Source organism: Bufo gargarizans, chromosome 6 (genome assembly GCF_014858855.1).
Source record: "Bufo gargarizans isolate SCDJY-AF-19 chromosome 6, ASM1485885v1, whole genome shotgun sequence".
Lineage (NCBI taxonomy): Eukaryota > Metazoa > Chordata > Amphibia > Anura > Bufonidae > Bufo > Bufo gargarizans.
The window spans coordinates 344,781,815-344,794,804 of NC_058085.1; the positions used below are offsets into that span (position 1 = coordinate 344,781,815).

Consider the following 12,990-nt stretch of genomic DNA (forward strand, 5'->3'; position numbering starts at 1 on the left):
TATAAAAATATCACATGACCTAACCCCTCAGGTGACCACCGTAAAAAAATAAAAATAAAAACGGTGTAGAAAAAGCAATTTTTAGTCATCTTACGTCACAAAAAGTGTAATAGCAAGCGATCAAAAAGTCATATGCACCCCAACATAGTGCCAATCAAACCGTCATCTCATCTCGCAAAAAATGAGACCCTACTTAAGATAATCGCCCCAAAACTGTAAAAACTATGGCTCTTAGACTATGGAGAAACTAAAAAAAATTTGGGTTTTAAAAATGAAATCATTGTGTAAAACTTACATATATAAAAAAAAATTGTATACATATTAGGTATCGCCGCGTCCGTGACAACCTGCTCTATAAAATTACCACATGATCTAACCTGTCAGATGAATGTTGTAAATAACAATAAAAAAAACGATGCCAAAAAAGCTATTTCTTGTTACCTTGCCGCACAAAAAGTGTAATATAGAGCAACCAAAAATCATATGTACCCTAAACTAGTACCAACAAAACTGTCACCCTATCCCGTAGTTTCTACAATGGGGTCACTTTTTTGGAGTTTCTACTCTAGGGGTGCATCAGGGGGGCTTCAAATGGGACATGGTGTCAAAAAACCAGTCCAGCAAAATCTGCCTTCCAAAAACCATATGGCGCACCTTTCACTCTACGCCCCGCTGTGTGGCCGTACAGTAGTTTACGACCACATATAGGGTGTTTCTGTAAACGGCAGAGTCAGGGCAATAAAGATATAGTCTTGATTGGCTGTTAACCCTTGCTTTGTTAGTGGAAAAAAAATGGTTAAAATGGAAAACTAGGCAAAAAAATTAAATTCTCAAATTTCATCCCCATTTGCCAATAACTCTTGTGCAACACCTAAAGGGTTAACGAAGTTTGTAAAATCAGTTTTGAATACCTTGAGGGGTGTACTTTCTTAGATGGGGTCACTTTTAGGGAGTTTCTACTCTAGGGGTGCATCAGGGGGCTTCAAATGGCACATGGTGTAAATAAACCAGTCCAGCAAAACCTGCCTTCCAAAAACCATACGGCGCACCTTTCACTCTACGCCCCGCTGTGTGGCCGTACAGTAGTTTACGGACACATATGGGGTGTTTCTGTAAACGGCAGAGTCAGGGCAATAAAGATACAGTCTTGTTTGGCTGTTAACCCTTGCTTTGTTAGTGGAAAAAAATGGTTAAAATGGAAAATTAGGCAAAAAAATGAAATTCTCAAATTTCATCCCCATTTGCCAATAACTCTTGTGCAACACCTAAAGGGTTAACAAAGTTTGTAAAATCAGTTTTGAATACCTTGAGGGGTGTAGTTTATAGAATAGGGTCATTTTTGGGTGGTTTCTATTATGTAAGCCTCGCAAAGTGACTTCAGACCTGTAGTGGTCCCTAAAAATTGGATTTCTGAAAAATTTCAAGATTTGCTTCTAAACTTCTAAGCCTTGTAACATCCCCAAAAAATAAAATATCATTCCCAAAATAATTCAAACATGAAGTACACATATGGGGAATGTAAAGTCATCACAATTTTTGGGGGTATTACTATGTATTACAGAAGTAGAGAAACTGAAACTTAGAAATTTGCTAATTTTTCCAAATTTGGGGTACATTTTGTATTTTTTTATGCAAAAAAAATTAATTTTGGGACTTAATTTTTCCAGTGTCATGAAGTACAATATGTGACGAAAAAACAATCTCAGAACGGCCTGGATAAGTCAAAGCGTTTTAACGTTATCAGCACTTAAAGTGACACTGGTCAGATTTGCAAAAAATGACCTGGTCCTTAAGGTGAAATAAGGCTGTGTCTTGAAGGGGTTAAACCCGAAAAATGTGAAAAAAAAAAAAAGTTAAAGTCCATAAATGGCGGATCCGTTTTTTCCAATGCATTTTTTCATGGTGATCAAAATCCTGATCAGGATTCATATGTAATCCGTTTTCACACGTTTTTCCCGGATCCGGCAGGCAGTTCTGGTGACAGAATTGAACGCCGGATTCAAACAACACTAGTGTGAAAGTAGCCTTACAGTAATTGTTAAGGATTTCCCGTATCTTTTAGATGATGCTTTTCTAAAATAAACAGGTCACGAGCTATCTGTCAGAGAAGTCTATTGTGCTTAGACACAACAATATCTGTTGGGTCTGCTTCTCTCCAATAATTACAGAATGTCCTTGTAAATTGGAAATACCAGACAGAAGGAGGCTATAGTCCTAATCCTAAGGCCTAAAGAGAAATTACTCTAACACTAGGAACATTATATTAATGTGCTTTATAGGGTGCCATTGAATAACAAAACAATTGAGTTTGATTACTTACATTCAGTGCAAGACGAATTAAAGACTGAAAAGGAAAAATCCCACAAACAATGGAAAGAGTCCAGAAGATGAAGAGGGCTCCACTGTCCTTCCGGACACAGTATCTTCGGCTATGGTGGATTGTTAACACCAAGATCTAAGTGGACAGGAAGATGTTTAATCAGAAATCATCAGCTAATTTTTGTATAAGGCCTTGTTCACATCTCTGTCAAGGAAATCTGGCACCAACGCCGGCTGACGGTCGGACAGAAAACCACTGTATGCCATGGTTTTTGTCTGGCTCAACCCTGGCAAGCAGCCGGATCACTAGGGTTGCCACCCGTACGGGATTGACCCGGACAGTCCGGGTTTGTAATCCTGTGTCTGGGTACAAGCCTTTCTCAGACCCGGGCACAGGATTCATTTCAAACCGCAGTGCAGACTGTCTGACTTGCTCGCTCACGGTCCTGACAGCTGGCGGTGAGTGAGCGGAGGCGAGCTGTGAGCGGCCGGCCGGCACCTGGTTAAACCTGAAGTGGACGAGGCCGCCGGTCAGGATGGATTGGAAGCCAGAGAGCTGGGGGCTGCGGTGCGGGTGGTCAAGAGCAGGAGCACAAAGACGCTGCTGAAGGAGAGCAGCAAACCCTCACCCAACAGCATGGCGGCCGCGCCGGGACTGAGCCGCTCTCACTTGCAGATCAGGCCGGATAACAATGAGACAAGCCGCGGGCCTGCGCTCCTCCCCGGCTCACCGGCTCTTCTGCTGCGCTCCTTTCCTATCACGACACCTCCCCTCTCCCCCGGTCTCAGTTACCGGTCCCAGGAAAGTTGCCGGACTCTCACACAACACTCTACAGTCAGTGTGCCGGCCCCGAGTGACGGTTCCCGGGGGATGAGGGCCAAATTACTCTAACTGGGGGTCACTAATGGGGGCATTATTCTTAATGGATGGCACTAATGGGGGCATTATTCCTTCTGGGCAGCACTAATAGGGTCATTACTCATTCTGGGGCGCACTAATAGGGCTATTACTCTTACTGGGGCACACTAATGGGGGCATTACCATTACCGAGGGGGCACTAATGGAGCATTACTATTACTGGGTGCATTACTATTACTGGGGGAGCTAATGGGGGCTTTACTATTCCTGGGGAGCCACAGTATGACAGCGACTTCACACCCCGTGTTAAGCCACGCCCCCACAACCCCCCCCTTTGGGGTGTGGCTTAACTTGCCCGGTATTTTTTGTTGGGAAAGGTGGCAACCCTACGGATCACCCCCAGACCTCTTTACAGTCAATGGGAATCCAGCAGTGACGTAGATGTCGGATTCTGCGAGATCCAGCAAACTGCTCTGTGCCGGAACAGCCTGCTGGATCTGCTTGACAAAGATGTGAACGAGGCCTAAGTTTGTGCTGCTAAGGCGACTTTCCCACTAGTGTTTTTACTGGATCCGACAGGGTTCAGCAAAAACGCTTCCGTTACTGATAATACAACCGTCTGCATCCGTTATGAACTGATCCGGTTGTATTATCTTTAACATTGCCAAGACGGATCAGTCATGAACTCCATTGAATCCGTCCCCATTGACTTGCATTGGGGGTAATGCCGGCTCCGTTTTGCTCCACATCCCAGGACTAAAAGCAAACTACAACATGTTGCGGTTTGCTCTCCGGTATGGGAACGCAACTAAACGGAATGGAATAGATTTTGGAGCTCTCCGTTCTGTTCAGTTTTGTCCACATTGACAATGGATGGGGACGAAACGGAAGCGTTTTTTCCAGTATTGAGCCCCTATGACGGATATCAATACCGTAAAACTAAAACGCTAGTGTGAAAATAGCCTAACCTGAATTACAACTGAAAAGAGAACATCCAGACAGTCCTTACCCAGGTTACAGCATGGAGTGGCGGATTTACATAGAGGACGGTAGGTAGCGTTTTGTCAGAGTGTGTTTTTGTTTGTCCGTCCACATGTTCTGATACTGTGATGCCGATTCCAGCAATCGAAGTGCATAGAAGTAATAACGTCAGGATCTGTAAAAGAGGAAACGTAAACCTAAGGACATGTTCACACTGGATTCATTTAAATTGAACAACCTGCAATACCAGACACAACGTATGGACAGGACTCATCTCAGGTTAATTTGCATATGTATCAAATCGTTGTTTTTTTTTAACAATAAAAGCACACAGAGCTATGGGGACTGGATATTGCAGATGTGCTAGCAACCCATGTCCTCAGCTCTACAGGGTGGGCCATTTATATGGATACACCTTAATAAAATGGGAATGGTTGGTGATATTAACTTCCTGTTTGTGGCACATTAGTATATGTGAGGGGAGAAACTTTTCAAGATGGGTGGTGACCATGGCGGCCATTTTGAATCCAACTTTTGTTTTTTCAATAGGAAGAGGGTCATGTGACACATCAAACTTATTGGGAATTTCACAAGAAAAGCAATGGTGTGCTTGGTTTTAACGTAACTTTATTTTTTCATGAGTTATTTACAAGTTTCTGACCACTTATAAAATGTGTTCAATGTGCTGCTCATTGTGTTGGATTGTCAATGCAACCCTCTTCTCCCACTCTTCACACACTGATAGCAACACCGCAGGAGGAATGCTAGCACAGGCTTCCAGTATCCATAGTTTCAGGTGCTGCACATCTCGTATCTTCACAGCATATGCCTGTGCTAGCATTTCTCCTTCGGTGTTGCTATTTAGAAGTCTGAAAGTTAGTCAGACGGATCCGTCCAGACTTTACATTGAAAGTCAATGGGGGACGGATCCGTTTGAAATTGAGCCATATTGTGTCAACTTCAAACGGATCCGTCCCCATTGACTTACATTGTAAGTCTGGACGGATACGTTTGGCTCCGCACGGCCAGGCGGACACCCAAACGCTGCAAGCTGCGTTCGGGTGTCCGCCTGCTGAGCGGAACGGAGGTCAAACGGTGCCAGACTGATGCATTCTGAGCGGATCCGCATCCACTCAGAATGCATTGGGGCCGTATGGATGCGTTCGGGGCCGCTTATGAGAGCCTTCAAACGGAACTCACAAGCGAAACCCCGAACGCAAGTGTGGAAGTAGCCTTACAGAGATCGCCTTGACGTGTGGCAGACGGGCTCAAATAATTTTGTACAAAATGTATTTGCCAATCTCTAATTTTTTAAGCATGACATTAGCAATTATAATGTATTTTTGTACTTTATTTGGTTTGCAGAGAGCTGTTGCATTGTATGTTTTGTTCTATGTTGTGTTTTCAGCCATAGCAACGTGCACCTGAGCATTGGGATGTGCTGACTGACCCCCCCCTTTTTTTTTTCCATTTCCTATGTGCTAATACCTGTCATCCAATGTACTTCCTGTCATCTGAGAATAATGTGCATATTTACTCCATGTAACTATTGTGTTCATGTAATGTGCCTGGTTACCACAAGGTGGCAGCAACACTTGGCAGTGCTAGTAGCAGGGAATGGACTGGATTGTCCATTCTCTCTCTCCCTCTAGAGGGAGAGGAGTTTAGAGTTAGCGAGTCAGTTCTAGTTCACCCTCCTTAGGATGAGGTTGTGTGCTGGCTAGCAGAGCACTGCCTGCTCTGCTAGGCCCAGAGGTCCTGCCTCTGAAGTCTACTTGGTTGCTTGCCCCCTCCTGGGCTTGCATTGCCTTAATCCAAGCTGAGCCGAAGCTTGAGGTACTAAATACCAGGAGGAAGTTCGTAGGATTGCCAATAGTAAAAGACAGACTACTATTATTGCTAACATAGCAGAGCTGAGAAAGCCACACTAAGGATACAGCAGAGAGGAGATGGTTTGCAGAGAAAGCATTTGCCCATTGCCTGAAACCTATTGGAAACCAAGATAAAGTCTGGAAACTGTATGGATTACAGTTTATGCAAAGTAAAAGCAACTGTTCAACGTTTACCAAGTCTGGACTCAACTTTGTTCTACCCCATCCAAGTTCTTCATCCCCTTTTGCACTGCCTCGGTCGACCGCATCTGGGATCCACCCGTATTTAGGTAGGAGCACCGTGACAGAGTGCTACACAACATCTCCAGGGATATTGTGTCCTATTTAACACCACTCTGGCCTTCCTACACTGGGTACCAACACTACCATCTACAAAGGGGACTCTATGTTCCCGTTGCTTAACCGCAACTGGCGTCACATTTACTTGCTCTATAAGAGGGACATATTTCGTAGAAACCTCCCAAGGGGCAAGGGATACCCCAGGCGCTGGCCCCGGCCATGGGCATCGCACATCCATGCGTGTATAAAACCATAAAACCCTTTACATCATCTTATATTTCTCATCCTAACAGAACACATTCCACAAAACATTGTTTTACAGCAGATATTAAACCCTTAGTGACCATCCTGTTTTAGTTTTTAATAGTGCCATTTTGGGGTACACATTACTTTCTGATTAACTTTTATTAACCCTTTTTACATTATACATTTTGCAGAGTTATTTTTCGGCATAAATAACATAACATATTTATTCTCTGGGTCAGTATGATTACAGCGATACCACATACATATTGTTTAACATTTTACTACTTTTGTGCAATAAAACTTTTTTTTTTTTTTTTTATAAGAAGAAAAATCTTTTTGCATCGCTGTATCCCAAAACCCATAATTAGATTTTTGCAGGGCGTTTTTCATTGGTATAATTTGGGGTAAATAACACTTTTTGATCGCTTGTGATTAGGTTTTTTCTGTGGCGACTAAGCATAAATGAGCAATTCTGGCATTTTTTTTTGTTTAACGCCATTCACAATAGGGGATAATTTCCATGATATTTGTGTAGAGCTGCGATACCAAACATGTGAGGGAGTTTTTATTTTTGTACTTTTTTCATTAAAAGCATATTATCAATGGGAAAAAAAGCATTTTTTTATTGGAATTTTAATTATTTATATTTATTTTTTAACTACTTAAAGAAGACCTTTCATCGGTCCAAACATTGTAAGATAATTATCAGGCTGTGTAGAGCGGCGCCCCGGGATCTCACTGCACTAGGCGGAGTCTGAACCTGTTTCTCCCTGGGTGTTCCTTCTCCCAGGCTGTAGCGCTGTCCAATCGCAGAACAGAGCTCATAGCCTGGGAGAAAAAAAAAACTCCCAGGCTGTGAGCTCTGTGCTGCGATTAGGACAGCGCTACAGCCAGGGAGAAACAGGGCAGACTCCGCCTAGTATAACCAATTCAGCGAAAATACCGGGGGACATAGCGGGAGAACAGGAGCGGCGCCCCGGAATAATAGTAAGTGCAGTGAGATCCCAGGGCGCCGCTCTACACAGCCTGAATCATTATCTTACAATGTTTGGACCAATGAAAGGTCATCTTTAATAGTCCCACAAGAGGACTATAAAAAGCAATCTTTTGATTGCTTTTAAATACAATGCACTATCTCTATAGTGCATTGCATTTTAATGTCAGTGCTATACTGAATTTGACCAGCAGGCTGCGCCAGAGAGGAACACACAAGGCAGACTTGGGGCCTACACCAGGTCCCAGCTAGCCTATACACACATCGGCACCTAGTGACTGCATTTGCTAGGTGCAACGTGCCGCCACCCAGGGCGCTATTGCGTCCCAGGTTTGGTTGGAATTGCCAAGTGGTATGGTGCGGACTATATGTGTCACGGTGCTCCTACCTGGATACAGCAGGGTCTCCAGGCTTTGGCTCAGTAGCATTAAAAAGGGGAATAATAATTGAGGGATGAAGGAAAAATAACTTGAGTCCAGACCTTGTTGTGAAGTTCAACGGCAGCTTTACCTAAATATTCTTTCATCCAAACGATTTGCAGGCTTTGTCTTGGTTCCAGCAGGCTTTGGCATAAACTGGCAGGCAAACTCAATAGCTCTCTTTCTCTGCTGTACTGACAGGCTTGCTTAATAACTCTGCTTTCTTGCTCTGTGCTGCACTAAACTCTCCTTAAATCTGGTTTATGTACTTTAGATCTGTTCTGGAATCCTTGGATGGGGTGCTGTTGACTGTTATTCCACTCCTGACACTCAGAAAATAACTTATTTTCAGCCGAAGAACAATTTCCTTTGACTGGTACTTCTTTCAGGTCTTCTCAGCTCCAATATGGAGTCTAAACTGGAATAAACTAGAACTGTCACCCCTCCCTTCTAGGTAGGACTCAGGACTGGCCCACTACTGCCCAAAGGGGGGGAGAATGGAATGGTGAGTTCTATTCTATCTAAGTATAGCTCTGCCATTTACACTGTCACCTGCTGGTGAGCCAGGCACATTACATGTAAAAATAGTTGCATAATAATCATATCATTGCACAATGTCAAGGACCTGGACAAAAGTACAAGAATAACATGTATGTTAGACAGTAGCAGGGTATAGAAATGGTAACACCACTCCGGGGTGTTATACTGCATGCCGATGGGAAACAGAAGGGAGTCCCCACTTACATGCAGCATTTAAAGGGTTAAACAGCCGGCCCGGGCTGTTAGTACGGGAGCGCGGCTCTCATGTGAGAGCAGAGCCCCCGCTCTCCCCTGCACAGTAGACAGCCTAAGGATCCTTAGAGGGCATATGGGTGGTCACTAAGGTGTTAAAAAAATCGAAACAAAAATTGATTGAGACTCGATCCAACTATCTCACCCATCCCCGGAGATACATTTTATGCCCAGATTACCCCTGCGCATTTGAATCTAGATTTCTTATAATGATTTCATTTGTATCAGACCCAGATCATGTTTAGCTATATCTGCTACTTCCATCCAAATGTTTCTCGGGGATGCTCTAATATCCCTAGTTTCTGTGTTTGTAATCGTTTTTAAAACTCTAATAAAATAAGTTTAAGGGGTTTTCACCCAGGTACCCCCGGCTAAATTGCACAGGGCAAAGGCATTTTCAGGAATTTCTGTGACGAACCGGGCTCTCCATGGGGCTGCCAGGAAGCCCGGTGATGTCACCGGCGGGATTTAGCGCTTCCCTAGCCAGTAAGCACGCCCATCAGTGCTGGCGACGTCACCGAACACACTGCCAGGCGGAAGCTTCCGTCCAGCAGTGTTATTGTAAACAAAAGCGCAGGTCAAGGGAGCGCATCGGAGCAAGAGATGCTCCGATGCCAATATCAGGGGTGCTGCCTGGGTGAAAATATAGGTATGTCCAGGTTATAGCTTTGGACTGGACAGATCAGGGTTTAGTCCGACCGTCAGGTCAGTTACAAAGTTTAATATTTCCAGCAGTTGATGGGAGGAAAGTAGCGTTAAATGATCATTGCTTGCCGTTCTTAAGAAACAGTGCCACCTCTGTCCATGGGCTCTGTCTGGTATTGCAGTTCATCCTCATTCAAATAAATGTAGATGACTTACCTGCTTGGTCAGATACAGTTTAGTAATAGGGGATTTCACTGAGTCGGATTGACACAAGTTGAGCAGCTGCCAAGGTGCACAAAGCCAAAAGAAGATCAGAGGGATCCAAACCAGAACTGTCTGCTGAAAACATGTCGGCAAATCCGGATCAGGTCTCTCCAGCAGAGAAGAATTCTGTGAAGAGAAGAAGAGTCAGGACTCCAGGCTTTGTAGACCAGAGATGACTTGTAAACCTTGTGATATCAGTAACATCTGGGATCTTCTGACAATAGATGCATGTTTTGTACAATTTTTTAACATCTGCCCAAATTATTTATATTCATGATAAACCCCCAACCTACCCAATGACCCCTCTATACAAATCTCAGACCAGACCCCAAAATCAAACCTCAGACCTCAAAATAAATACAAACCCCAGTCTAAACCTTAAAATAAGTTGTCTCTGACAAAAATGCAGACTCAAAAACAGACCCCAGACCAGAGCCCTAAATACAGACCCCAGACCAGCAGCACCCATGTTTCACATGAGCGAGTCCATTGCGGGAAACATACGCCATGTATGAGCGTGATCCTCTGTTCTGGAGCAAGAGTGCACACTATAAGGGCTCATGCACATAACCATATGTATTTTGCGGTCCGCATGACATCCGTATTGCATCTCTTTTTTTGCGGACCCATTGAAATGAATACAAAAATTATTTCATTTTTTATATCTTACACTATATCATCTTTAAAGAACTCATTTGGTTTTGTAATTTTAAAAGTCATATTCGCATGTTCACTTTCTGAATTTCAGATTGGAAGTTTCAAGAAATTCGTATAGTGTCCCTTAGGCCTAGTTCACACGAATGTTTTTTTTGCGAGTGTACCGCCGTTTTTTTGTGTTCTGTATACGGAACCATTCATTTCAATGGTTCCTCGCAAAAAACGGAATGTACTCCGTATGCATTCCGTTTCCGTATTTCCGTTGAAAGATAGAACATGTCCTATATTTGGCCGCAAATCACGTTCCGTGGCTCCATTCAAGTCAATGGGTCCGCAAAAAAAAAAAACTGAACATATACGGAAATGCATCCGTATGTCTTCCGTATCCGTTCCGTTTTTTCTGAACCATCTATTGAAAATGTTATGCCCAGCCCAATTTTGTGATTACTGTATACTGTACATGGCATACGGAAAAATGGAACGAAAAAACGGAAAGGAAACGGAAACACAACTGAACAACGGATCCATGAAAAACGGACCGCAAAAAACTATAAAAGCCATACGCTCGTGTGAACTAGGCCTTAAAGGGGGTTTCCTTGAATTCTTGTACCAATATTCCATAATACATGAATAAACCACCAAAGCAGCGGTCCAGAACCCACACAGACTGCTCAGTGGCTCTATCGTTATAAATCAAAGTAACTAGGTGTGGACCAGGATAAAGAATGGCAGGGCGGCATGTCTGAAACAAAACCCCTCTAAAGAAAAAAAAATGTATATATCCAAAAAAAGAAAATTAAAAAAGGTTCATATAAATAAATAAAAAATCTATAAAAAAAAATAAAAAAAAATGAGACACTGAAGATGAGATGACAATTTCCTGAGAAAGGTAAAGCAAATATTATATAACACTATTACTGAAGGATCAATTCACAGGTGCCCATACAAGTAGAAACTGGCTTTTTGCTCCAAACATTTTTTTTTCATAAAATCTATGATATTTTTTAAAATTCTGCAGCAGTAAAAGTTGTAGCAGCTGTTGGAGTGCTGCACCACAAATACCTGGATTCCTGCCCTATCAGAGGTGTAACGTGACGCTCCCGGGCTCTAATGTAAAGTCTGCAATAGTGACATCACTTTCTGATGGGGGGAAATCACAGCACTGGTACAGCTGTACGTTCCCTTCAGAGTCCTTCCCTGCACAGCCCCATTCATGGCGTCTCTCTGGGGTTCTTCCCACATTGGCAACCTGTAAATTTGCCCCTCCAGACCATATAGGAAATGAGAATGCAACCCCCATTGACAACATGGATAGATGTGAAACAATACGCTGTGTACAGCGGTGAGGAATGCGTGGTAAATAATAGGAAATGATTAAGTGACAGACTGTTAAAAATTCAGACTGGATTTTTTTTTTTTTTTTTTTAGGTCAGTGGTGCTGGTATTTGGGGCAAAATTGCATAATTCTTCCTATAAGACAGGATGACTTAGAGACAGTGTATCAGACACAACCTTCCCAACAATCGTAACACTAAGTAGCAAATATAATATAAGCATTATAAGAAAAAAAAAAGCAAACTTACCCAGAACACGGAGCCGCAGAAGTCCTCCAGAGCCTGGGACATGGTGGGGGCCACAGTCCCCAAGGGGCCCGTAGAGTCTCCTTAGCACAATGCCGAGTCCCGGGTAATAGTCAATGCCTATACATTCCTCATGATTTTTTCCCAGTGATTGAGCAGGTTAAAGGTCCCCCCATACTCTATACCGCTGGACAGACATGTTAGTCCTGCAGAGACCTAGGAGGACGTAATTGAGTTAAACATTAACTATTTTCTAAACATTTATCAGGAAGAGTCTCACGAGGCGCCTCCTGGAATTGTGTTCTTTGTATTCTGTGCATTTCACTGTCATTTTCCCTGAACAGACTTAATTTCCTAGGCGTGGCGCTGTATTGGACAAGAAAGCCGCTATGCTGGACAAACCTTGTAAGGTCTCATTCACACGAGCAATACGGATTGTGTCAGGATGTGTTCAGGGTAATAAAAAAAAATTATGGTTTTGCACACAAGTTCAAATAGTTTTGATCAAACTTGTGTCGTGCCCATCTACCAAGCGTCAAGGTGGCTTCCGCAGACGGGTCCCCAACACTAAATATACTGCCTCTCTTGGACTTACCTAAGCCTACATATTCAGGGCAGTGTAGGAACCAGCTACATTTGTACTCTGCTCAGAAGCCCCAGGCAGATGGGCGTTGCTCAGTCTGAGGCTAGGTCTACACGACGACATTTGTCGCGCGACATTTTGTTGCACCAATGTCGCGCGACAATTTTTATAATGGCAGTCTATGGTGTCGCACTGCAACATGCGACATGCTGCGACTGCGACGCGACAGTCGCAGAAAATCCATTCAAGATGGATTTTTCTGCGACTGTCGCGTCGCAGTCGCAACATGTCGCATGTTGCAGTGCGACACCATAGACTGCCATTATAAAAATTGTCGCGTGACATTAGTGCAACAAAATGTCGCGCGACAACTGTTGCGCCCTGTCGCGCAACTTTTTGTCGCGCGACAAATGTCGTCGTGTAGACCTAGCCTAAAAGAGGCCACTACCCTCAATATATACTACAAGAAAATTTAGACTA

The 12,990-nt window shown here is 43.4% G+C and overlaps 1 pseudogene; it reads right to left on the reverse strand.

The window, feature by feature from the left end:
* LOC122941135 overlaps positions 1-12,470 on the reverse strand; it is an 83,737-nt pseudogene extending 71,267 nt beyond the window's left edge.
* Positions 12,471-12,990: the final 520 nt, after the last annotated feature.